Here is a 12,033-nt window from a genome sequence, read left to right as displayed (position 1 = left end):
GGTGCTAGAGGTGATTTCCTCCAATTCCAGGAGCAGCGACTACTGTTTTATATGCTATTGCATTGTTTTGGAACTTTGGAAAAAAAAGTCAAAACAACAGCAGTTTAAGAGGGAGAAGAGCAGACAAAGGAAGCACATGGTGTGGACAGTGCAGGAGAGAGAGAGAGAGAGAAAACCTGCACAGTTAGCGCCTTTGCTGTTTGAATTCGTGTATCGCTGGACATCGGATTGCATCTGGGAAGATTAACAAACAGTGAAATTCACAACTGATCTTGGAGGAACTGTTGGGCGAAGTTCACAGCACGGAATCAGATAAGTTAATTGTTGTTTTAAGTCCGTCCAAGAGAGAGGCTGCAGTAGTGGCTACAGTGGATTCTTTCTTGATTATATGTTGTTGGAGATAAGTCTCTTGATTAAACTTAAAATATAAGCCATAGCTATTAATTTAACCTGGGGCAGTGTTTGTAGAGGAATAAGATGGTGTTATTTTCTGGGTCTGTAGATTGTGAAGGAGCAAAAATGGCCTTTGCAGTGATATGTACTTCTTGTCAGATGTGGAAGTTTAAAGAGAGTTTAAGGGTTACTGCGGATTATATCTGCCATAAATGCTGTTGGATGCGAATCTTATCAGATCGAGTGGATCGGTTGGAGAGACAGATAGAAGCGATGAGGAATTTGCATCAGCAACAGGAACAGTATGTGATGGATGGCAGTTATAGGAAGGGGGGAAAGTCTCAGATACAGTCACATAGATGGGTTAACTCCAGGAAGGGTAAGAGAGGTAGGCAGCTGGAGCAGGTATGCTGTTTTGGAAAATGTAGGGGGTGATGGATTCTCAGGGGAACTTAGCACGAATAGCCAAGTTTCTGGTATTGAGACTGTCTCTAATGCAACGAGGGGTACGTCGGCTTCCAAGAGATCAATTGAGTTAGGGTATTTTGTGGTCCGAGGTACAGACAGACGTTTCTGTGGCCAGCAGAGGAAAAAGCAGAATGGTGTGTTGTTTCCCTGGTGCCAGGATCAAGGATGTCTCAGAGAGGGTGCAGAATGTTTTCACGGGGGAGAGGGGCCAGCAGGAGGTCATTGTCCACATTGGAACCAACGACATTGGAAGGGAAAAGGTTGACACTCTGAAGGGAGATCACAGAGAGTTAGGTAGAAATTTAAAAAGGAGGTCTTCAAGGGTAATAATATCTGGATTACTCCCAGTGCTACGAGCTATTGAGGGCAGGATAGGAGGATAGAGCAGATGAATGCATGGCTGAGGAGCTGGTGTATGGGAGAAGGATTCACATTTTTGTATCATTGGAATCTCTTTTGGGGTAGAAGTGACCTGTACAAGAAGGACAGATTGCACCTAAACTGGAAGGGGACTAATATACTGGCAGGGAGATTTGCTAGAACTTTTTGGGAGGATTTAAACTAGTAAAGTGGGGGTGGGACCTAGAGAGATAGTGAGGAAAGAGATCGATGTTAGACGGGTACAGCTGAGAACAGAAGTGAGTCAAACAGTCAGGGCAGGCAGGGACAAGGTAGGACTAATAAAGTAAACTGCATTTATTTCAATGCAAGGAGCCTAACAGGGAAGGCAGATGAACTCGGCATGGTTAGGTACATGGGATGGGGATATCACAGCAATTACAGAAACATGGCTCAGGGATGAGCACGACTGGCAGTTGAATGTTCCAGGATGAAAATGCTACAGGAAGGATAGAAAGAGAGGCAAAAGAGGAGGAGGACATTTTTGATAAGGGATAGCATTACAGCTGTGCTGAGGGAGGATATTCCCGGAAATACATCCAGGGAAGTTATTTGGGTGGAACTGAGAAATAAGAAAGGGATGATCACCTTTATTGTTGTATTATAGACCCCCCCAATAGTCAGAGGGAAATTGAGAAACAAACTTGTAAGGAGATCTCAGCTATCTGTAAGAATAATAGGGTAGTTATGGTAGGGGACTTTAACTTTCCAAACATCGACTGGAACTGCCATAGTGCTAAAGGTTTAGATGGGGAGGAATTTGTTAAGTGTGTACAAGACAATTTTCTGATTCAGTATGTGGATGTACCTACGAGAGAAGGTGCAAAACTTGACCTACGCTTGGGAAATAAGGCAGGGCAGGTGACTGAGGTGTCAGTAGGGGAGCACTTTGGGGCCAGTGACCATAATTCTATTTGTTTTAAAATAGTGATGGAAAAGGATAGACCAGATCTAAAAGTTGAAGTTTTAAATTGGAGAAAGGCCAATTTTGACGGTATTAGGCAAGAACTTTTATACGCTGATTGGAGGCAGATGTTCGCAGGTAAAGAGACGGCTGAAAAATGGGAAGTATTCAGAAATGAGATAACAAGAATCCAGAGAAAGTATATTCCTGTCAGGGTGAAAGGGAAGGCTGGTAAGTATAGGTAATGCTCAATGACTAAAGAAATTGAGGGTTTGGTTAAGAAAAAGAAGGAAGCATATGTCAGGTACAGACAGGATAGATCGAGTGAATCCTTAGAGTATAAAGAAAGCAGGAGTATACTTAAGAGGAGGAAGTGCTGGATGTCTTGAAACGGTTAAAGGTGGATAAATCCCCAGGACCTGATCAGGTGTACCCTAGAACTCACTGGGAAGCTGGAGAAGTGATTGCTGGGCCTCTTGCTGAGATATTTGTATCATCGATAATCACAGGTGAGGTGCCGGAAGACTGGAGGTTGCCAACATGGTGCTGTTTAAGAAGGGTGTGAAAGTCAAGCCAGGGAACTATAGACCGGTGATCCTGACCTTGGTGATAGGCAAGTTGTTGGAGGGAATCCTAAGGGATAGGATGTACATGTATTTGGAAATGCAAGGACTGATTCGGGATAGTCAACATGGCTTTGTGCGTTGGAAATCGTGTCTCACAAACTTGATTGAGTTTTTGAAGAAGTAACAAAGAAGATTGAGGGCAGAGCAGTAGATGTGATCTATATGGACTTCAGTAAGGCGTTCGACAAGGTTCCCCATGGGAGACTGATTAACAAGGTTAGATCTCATGGAATACAGGGAGAACTAGCCATTTGGATACAGAACTGGCTCAAAGGTAGAAGACAGAGGGTAGTGGTGGAGGGTTGTTTTTCAGACAGGAGGCCTGTGACCAGTGAAGTGCCACAAGGATCGGTGCTGGGCCCTCTACTTTTTGTCATTTACATAAATTATTTGGATGCGAGCATAAGAGGTACAGTTAGTTAGTTTGAAGATGACACCAAAATTGGAGGTGCACAACAGGATCTGGGCCAATGGGCTGAGAAGTGGCAGATGGAGTTTAATTCAGATAAATGCGAGGTGCTGCATTTTGGGAAAGCAAATCTTAGCAGGACTTCTACACTTAATGGTAAGGTCTTAGGGAGTGTTGCTGAACAAAGAGACCTTGTCTTCTCAATACTGAGGTGATTACAGATTTTCAAATCCTAACCACTCACCATAGGAAAACCATTTCACCCGACTGCTTACCTTGCAGTCTTACCTTAAACAAAACACGAGATCTTTAATAAAATGTTTGTCATCCATGGGCAGTGTCTGGAGCTGAATTTCCCAAATAGGTTTTTAAAGATAGTGAGAAAAAAAATGTCTTTATTCAAATCTTATTCACCATGTTACTGTAATAGAGACCCAGATCATATTTTCAGGTCCTGAGTTCAAATCACTCCTGGCAGGTGGAGGAATTTGAATTCAGTTTTTAAAAAAAAGAAAGAATCTGGAATTTAGAGTCTAATGATAACCTTGAAACTGTTCATTGTTGACAAATCCCATCTGGTTCACTAATGTCCTTTTAGGGAAAGAAATCTGCATTCCTTTTCCAGTCTGGTCCACATACGACTCTAGAATGGTGGACTCTTAACTGCCTTCTGAGCATTTGGGGATAGGCAATAAATGCTCACATCTTGTGAATGATTTTTTCCTTTAAAAATCTGTTGAACTTGATTTAATAAACACACAAGTCACAAATGTTTTGTTTTATTAGCTGAGACCTGTACTTTTGAAACACTACACACAATTCAACTCCATCTTGTCAGGATAGCTTTCAAATTAAAATTTCATTCTAAGCTCCTTTTTAAATAGTTTGCAGGACATATTCTTCAAAATCTCACGGCTCTTGTAAAGCAAATTGCTTTTCTCCAAGAGAGAAAATAGTCAAAATTAGATAAAAAGCAAAGAGATTGGAAAGCAAAGTCAGCAAAGTAAGTTTTAACATTATCTTTACTTCTATTAGTAATGTGCTACAACAATTGTTGGAATTGCTTGAATAAATAATTAAATTTAATATGTGAAGTCATGTAGCATGGATCAGTTAAAACTTGGCACTTAAAATTTATTTTCAAAAGTTAAATATTCTTCTGACATATAACACAAATGTTTTAGTTGGTGTAATAAGTGAGCACACTGGTTTGGTAGATTAAATTATACCTTACATCCAAGATAAAATCAAATGTGAAATGCTAGTTTTCCAAGAAAACATGCAAGGAAATGGCAACTATATTTCAGCTTTTTTAATATAATTTTTAGTATTTGAATTCCAAAACACACTGTCTGTTAGAATTTTGCGATAAGGTGACACTAAGTAATCCTGAGTGCACAAGCATCTACACTAACTATTAATTTAAGATAGTTGGTCAAGTATGTACTGTGACTAATTTTTTTACTGCTTGAATTTATGCACATTCATACACGGGCCTGTTCTCTGATATCAGGACAAGAATATGTTCATGCTTTACACTTTGTTTTTAAAATCCCCAGAAAGAAGTTTAGTCTTCCAATTCACCAAGATTTTACCATGGAGTAGACTTGCCAACTATCTTTTGTCCTGCAGCATAATTATTGTAAACGTTTGCATTTTTTCTAATGAGTGCATAAACACACTGGTTCTGTAACGTTTCCCATTTTCAGCAATACCCAAGTGATTTAAAATGACTCATGAGCCAACCAAAGCAACTTTTCTTAGAGTCATACTGAGGAGTAAATGCCAACCAGTTGGTTTCTTGGCATATATTTGTCATGACACTGAACAATTTGCCCTTTTGGGAAGTGGAAGTGGGCAATGAATGCTTCCATACAAGTGTCATTCGAAAAAAAAGTAAATATAATATTAGAAAACTAATTCCACTTCAGATCCTGGGAGACACCATTAATGTGTGAAGAGAAATTTGAGTTCCCAGTTATGTTGGGAAAGAATAAGTCACAAGATTCCATGATTTAAAAACAAATGAATTTTACCACAAAAGAATCAAGTAAAGCAAACACAACAAAATGAATGTCTTTGGGTTATTGTGTACAATGTGTCATTGAATTTTTTTATCCTCCTCTTTTTCACTATGACTATCCTTACTTCTATCCTTTAGGGAAGAAAATTCTGCTGGCTTACATGTGACTCCAGATCTAGTGATGTGGTTGACACTGAAATGGCTAAATAAGCCACTTTGTTGTATCAAGGTCCTACAAATTTTGATAAAAGGGATTGGGCAGCCAATTTGGCACTGACCAAGGCACTGGAAGTGATAGTAGCACATATGAACCTACAAAATCCTCTTTACTGAGACCCACAGACCCATCTGAGGCGGTGGCACAGTTGTATACTTAGAATTGCCTGGGGAAGTCCTCAACATTGACACTGGATCCCGTGATGTCTTGAGGCATCAGGCCATACCTGGGTAAGGAAACCATCTGCTAATTATAGCTCCACTTCCCTCCCCACCCTCAAAAAAAAGGTTTTGAGATGTCAACCTGATGAAGACAGGCAACATAGCACTATAGAAAAAAGAACAAAGGACTACAGGTGCTGGAAATCAGAAATAAAAGTAGAAATTGCTGAAAAATCTCAGTAGGTCTGGCAGCATCTGTGGAGACAAAAGCACAGTTAATGATGTAGCCAAACCTGCTGAGTTTTTTCCAGCAATTTCTGTTTTTGACATGACTGCAGATTGTTTGTATAGTACACAAAGATCACAAAGCTGCAATTAATCTCTCATATTCCTGGGTTGAACTGCCAGTAACCTGATCCTAAAATGGCTTCTCCTATCCCTTTCTTCATGGCAACCAGAAACACCTTAGCCCTGTGTCCAAAAAGAAACTTTCATTCGTTACCTGACCGCAACAGCTTTTCGTCTTCGATGTGATGTGGAGGAGCCAGTATTGGAGTGGGGTGGGCAAAGTTAAAAATCTCACAACACCAGGTGTTGGTCCAACAGGTTTATTTGGAAGCACTAGCTTTCAGAGCGCTGCTCACTGCTCCTTCATCAGGTGATGATCACCATCTGATGAAGGAGCAACATTCTGAAAGCTAGTGCTTCCAAATAAATCTCTTGAACTATAACCTAGTGTTGTATGATTTTTAACTAATTTCATCTTTAGTGAAATTAAAAGAATTTAATTTCTTTTAATCAAACAAGCAGGGTTTCGCACAGGTATTTACAATCTTGATATTGAAATCAGCTCTTTGGCTTTAAGGAGATTTAAAGTCTTTTGGTTGTGGATATGGCAATAGCTGTGATTGTCCTTGAATTTAAACACTGGTCACCAACTCAATTTGAATTTTCTATGCGATTCTTACTAATTACTTCCCAGCTTTTCTCGTCAGGTAGACTCCCAACACAGATCACATCATCCCTCTCATTTATCCTAAAGATAAGGCTGTACACGATAACCATCTTACAAGTCAAAAGACAGAATTCTAAAAACATTTCAGTTATGAAATCAGAAGTTCATGACAACTGTTGTCAGATTGAAATAAGAAGGTAACACCTGAACATTAAGAGTAGGCTATTCAGCCCTTTAGAGCCTGCTCTGTCATTGTGTGATTATGGCTCATCTTGTGTTTGCAACATCAGAAATCTATTGATCTCAGTCTTGAGCATACTCAACAGCTGAAACTTCATAGCCCTCCAGAGCATAAGATTGTTTAAGATCTCCCTTAAGTTGTGATCTGTTAAACCTGTTCAAAAGTCGTTAAATCTATTTGCGCATACACCTGGATAATTGAGTCGTAAACTGTGAAGAGGCGACTTCAGTTGATTTTGAACTAGTAATTCCACAATTAAACATTTCGAGTACAAAACTAATTTAAGATGGTATGGAATGTTGCATCTATATATTCCTGTATTATAAAGTGGATCTTTTCATTATGTTACTGCCAATTTCAGGTTAAGGTTAAGATTAGTTTGCCTTGTGTTACAATGAGTTCCACTGCACTTTTACTCATAAAATGTGTGCTTGGTGTACCTAAATATCTTGAGGATACAAAGCTGGAAGTAAAATGGAAATCTGTATCTCCACTTGAACAGGTATGAGAAATCAATTGTTTCGTCCAATTAAACTCTCCCCAAAGGTGCAGACTAACATTATAGAGTGTAAAATGAGCACATAGTGACATAGTGTTTTAAATTAGAATGAGTGTGTTTTGTGTGTTGGTCAGATATTGCAAAATTTTAATATTTGATAGTCCTCATTTTAAATAGTCATCCAAGCACAAATCCAAAGTGTGGAAAATATGTTTTGGCTGAGGAGACAGAGTCCTCATAATATTATTTATTTCATCATCATAGAATCATCCTTAAGAAAGTCACAGTGACTAATGTCAGAAACATGCTGTCTAATCTTACTTGCTTTCTGTGTCCTGTATTGCCATGATCTGTGGAGTATGATTTACACGTTACTAAAGCACATAAAATCTTAGCATGATAAATAAAAGCATATAATCAAAGCCTGACCAGCTTTGCACCATTGTACTGTATACTTTGAACGTTGTTAGTGTTTGTAATCTTTCTGTATGCACACAATATAATGATGATATATTGGCCCAGAAATTCTGATGGCCAGAGTCAATGGAGCAATGCAGACTAGAGTTGTGAGTCAGGACCACATGGAATTCCCATTGCAGTCGTCTCCATGGAAATTGCCTAAGAATTTGGAACTTTCTACAAGAAATTTCTGAAAAAGCCCCTTAAAGTTGGAAACTTTGGAGGGTTCTGGCTATGTGCAGCTCAAAGCACACTGGCTACTATAAAGAGTACATGGTTTCTAAAAGAGTTTTCTTCATTGCTGGATTCAAGGATTCCTCAATAGGTTTGTAACAGGAGCTCCCTTTCTGGTTCTGTCCAGTTCTGATCAGAATATCTGAGCCATTGTTTCAAAATGTACATTCCTGCGTTGCTGCTATGCAAATCCGTGACTGATAATAAATGTTGAAAGCCATCCACTTCATCTTCCAACTTCTCGTCTTCACCCAACCCCCAACCAACTTAATAGAGTTCTTCAAGGAAGTGACCAAGTTAATAGAGGAAGGAAGGGCTATTGATGTCATATACATGGACTTTAGTAAGGTGTTTGATAAGGTTCCCCATGGTAGACTAATGGAGAAAGTGAAGTCATATGGTGTGCAGGGTGTTCTAGCTAGGTAGATAAAGAACTGGTTGAGCAACAGGAGACAGAGTAGTAGTTGAAGGGAGTTTCTTGAAATGGAGAAAGGTGACCAGTGGTGTTCCACAGGGGTCATTGTTGGGGCCACTGTTGTTATACATGAGTGATCTGGAGGGGAGCACTGTTGGTATGATCAGCAGGTTTGCAGATGACAAGAAGATTGGTGGAGTAGCAGAGAGCATAAGGGACTATCAGAGAATACAGGAGGATATTGATAGACTGGAGAGTTGGGCGGAAAAGTAACAGATGGATTTCAATCCATACAAATGCGAGGTGATGCATTTAGGCAAGACCAATTCTAGAGCGAATTGTACAATGAACAGAAGAGGCTTGGGAAAAGTTGATGGGCAGAGAGATCTGGGAGTGCAGGTCTATTGTACCCTGAAGATTGCTGCACAGTTGGATAGAGTGGTCAAGAAGGCATATAGTATGCTTGCCTTCATTGGACGGAGTATTGAGTATAAGAACTGGTAAGTCATGTTAACATTGTACAAGACATTGATTTGGCTGCATTTAGAATACTGTGTACAGTTCTGGTCACCACATTACCAAAAGGATGTGGATGCTTTGGAGAAGGTGCAGAGAAGGTTTATGAGGATGTTGCCTGGTATGGAAGGTGCTAGCTATGAAGGAAGGTTGAGTAGGTTAGGTTTATTTTCATTAGAAAAAAGGAAATTAAGGGGGGGGGACCTGATTGCGGTTTACAAAATCATGAAGGGTATAGACCGGGTAGATAAAGACAAGCATTTTCCCAGGGTGAAGGATTCAATAATGAGAGGTCACACTTTCAAGGTGAGAGGTGGAAAGTTTAAGGGGGATACGCGTGGCAAGTACTTCACACAGAGGGTGGTGGGCATTTGGAACGCGTTGCCAGTAGAGGTGGTAGAGTCGTGCACTGTAGCATCGTTTAAGATGCGTCTGGATAAATGCATGAGTAGGTGGGGAGCAGGGGGATACAGATGCTTAGGAACTGACCGACAGGTTTAGACAGTAAATTTGGATCTGCTCAGGCTTGGAGGGCCGATGGACCTGTTCCTGGGCTGTAAATTTTCTTTGTTCTTTCTTTGTTCTTTGTATTGGAGTTGCTGTTAAACACAAAAATATCATGCTAGTGCTAGATGCCTCGGTTTTACAGTGTGTCTGATGTAGCTGTGATTAGATTAGATTACTTACAGTGTGGAAACAGGCCCTTCGGCCCAACAAGTCCACACCGACCCGCCAAAGTGCAATCCACCCAGACCCATTCCCCTACAATTACCCCTTCACCTAGCACTACAGGCAATTTAGCATGGCAAATTCACCCAACCTGCACATTTTTGGATTGTGCGAGGAAACCGGAGCACCCGGAGGAAACCCACACAGACACGGGGAGAATGTGCAAACTCCACACACAGTCGCCTGAGGCGGGAATTGAACCCAGGTCTCTGGCACTGTGAGACAGCAGTGCTAACCATTGTGCCCCCATACTGTGCATCTTTAGCATTCATTCACGTACAATAGCATTGCACTTGCAGTGCTTCTAATCAGAGAATGAAGGGGCAGTTGACTGATTCTTTATCATGCTGGAGTCTACGTTTATAATAGCATATTTGAGGGCTGTCTATTTCTGATTTCAATGGTTTCAAAGCGCAGAAGAATGAAGAACAGCTATGAATAACTGGATTTATGAACAGTTAGTGTCATGTTGTAATTTGTCATCAAGACTATAACTTAGTGTGTGACTGAGCTTTTAAGGGTTGTGGGTTTTTTAAAGTTCACTAATCCTCAATGGTGTTTTAAATCACATACCCAATAAAGCACCCAGTCGTGATTTGAAGGTTTACAGTTTGGATTGACCGCTTTTGGGTAGACTTAATCTCAAGGAAGGTCAGAAATATTGAAGCATGAAGTGTACATAATGTCCATTGAAACTTTTATTAATCCCCCTGAAGTTGAAGGACACCCCCCCCCCCCATCCCCCAAAAAATGAAATTGACAGATTTTCACTATGATGTGTGCACACAGCATTAATAGACCTTTTACCCAAACATCTATTTACCTAGAAATAATAGTCTCGAGAAGAAAAATACTATGTTGGAACTTTTTGTTTATAAATGAACAACATTATTTGAATTCAGCAGTCTCAATTTTCTCTCTCGCTCTGGGAAAAAAAGATTAGGATAAAGATTCTTGTTAAAACTTCTGTCAAGCTGGTTTACTCCTTGTCTGCCAGTATTATTTTTTTAAAACAAAATGTATCTAGTTCTTGCTGCTGCTCCAACCCTGAAACGTTGGAGTTTTACAGATGATCAAGTATGCAGAGAATATAAAATTGGGCATTTTTACAGTCTGCAGAAGATACAAAATGTCCCTTGATGTCTGTCTATTTATACATATAAAATGTACGAAGACTACATTTTCTTGGAATAGAAAATAGAAGTTTGGACACTAAGAAATCTTGCTGATTTTTCATTATTTTAATATATATTCTGGTGTGGGGCTATGAATTGGGAATTGTGAGCTGAAGATGACCTTTTGAATTTTGGTAACCAGCCTTTGGAGAAAAGGAACAGACAAACAATCTTTAATTTGTTGGTGAAGCCAAACTTGGAGGCTAATTGCAGGCTAATTCTTGATCAAAACTGTTCCCAACAGACAGCAACCCTGGGAGGAGCATTGTGCTTAAACAGATTGTAGGGGTTGGCTATTAACGAAACGTATTAACTGGGAATGGTCCCAGCAAGTCTGAGAGAGACCATGTACTCAAGCAGAAGACAGATGTTGAAAGGTAATTGAGACCCCTCAAAAAGGGATGGACCAGGTTTGGAGTTGTGGTTTGAATTGTGTTTTTTGAGGGAGAAGAGTTTTAGCTCTGATGAGACAGCAGGAAGATTTTGATGAAGGTTTTGAAAACTCCCTGCCTAAAGTCCCATACCAGCTTTTGAAAGCCCATAGAGTTGAAAGTATTGCGGTCTTTTATCTGAATGAACTGAAAAGGTACTTCTGATCAATATCTCAAGGAATGCAACCAATGAGTTTATATCTATGCCTCTGAATCAATGCTCCAAGAAAACCATTTAAGTGATCTGGCCAGTCTTGCTATTTTTGTTTCTGTATTCCTTAACTTTGTTTGTATGTCTGTCTTTTGAATGATTGGGGGCTGTAAACAAATATTTCGGGTTTAAAGCATAGACGACATTAGATTACTTTAGTCTTTTTCTCTGTTTTATTATGTATTTAATATATAAAGTCTATTGTTTAAGACACAAAAACGGTATCTGGAATTAATTATTCACCAAGTCTGGGATTGGTTATTCAAAAGTCTGGTTAAGAACTATTGGAGTGACTAATGAAGGTTTTAATTTTACTGTATTGCAAAAGGTTGATTTGATTTGGCTGTCTGCTGGTGTCATAACACAGCAGCTGGACTGAGACTTCTGGCAGATGAGTTGACACTAGGTGCTTTTTTAGATTGAAAAGCTGCCTAATAAAAGCTGTTTGAATTTTAAGTAGCTGCTTATCATAGACTGAAGGGGCAGTTGAACTCAGACCTTCAGAAAGAATGCAAACGAAGACTACGGATTTGCAGGCAGCAGCGGAGTAGGATGCTTCAGCTAGAGC

At 39.8% G+C, this 12,033-nt stretch overlaps 1 protein-coding gene across 7 annotated transcripts in view; it reads left to right on the top strand.

The window, feature by feature from the left end:
- Window positions 1-12,033, top strand: part of spina (spindlin a) — an 83,024-nt gene that overhangs the window by 48,304 nt on the left and 22,687 nt on the right. The window lies entirely within an intron of this gene.

This window comes from Chiloscyllium plagiosum, unplaced genomic scaffold (genome assembly GCF_037043375.1).
Source record: "Chiloscyllium plagiosum isolate Xiang-an unplaced genomic scaffold, Cpla_swu_hap1 HiC_scaffold_2, whole genome shotgun sequence".
NCBI classification, from domain to species: domain Eukaryota; kingdom Metazoa; phylum Chordata; class Chondrichthyes; order Orectolobiformes; family Hemiscylliidae; genus Chiloscyllium; species Chiloscyllium plagiosum.
The sequence above is the reverse complement of the archived record's forward strand: the minus strand, read 5'-3'. Positions and strand labels throughout refer to the sequence as shown.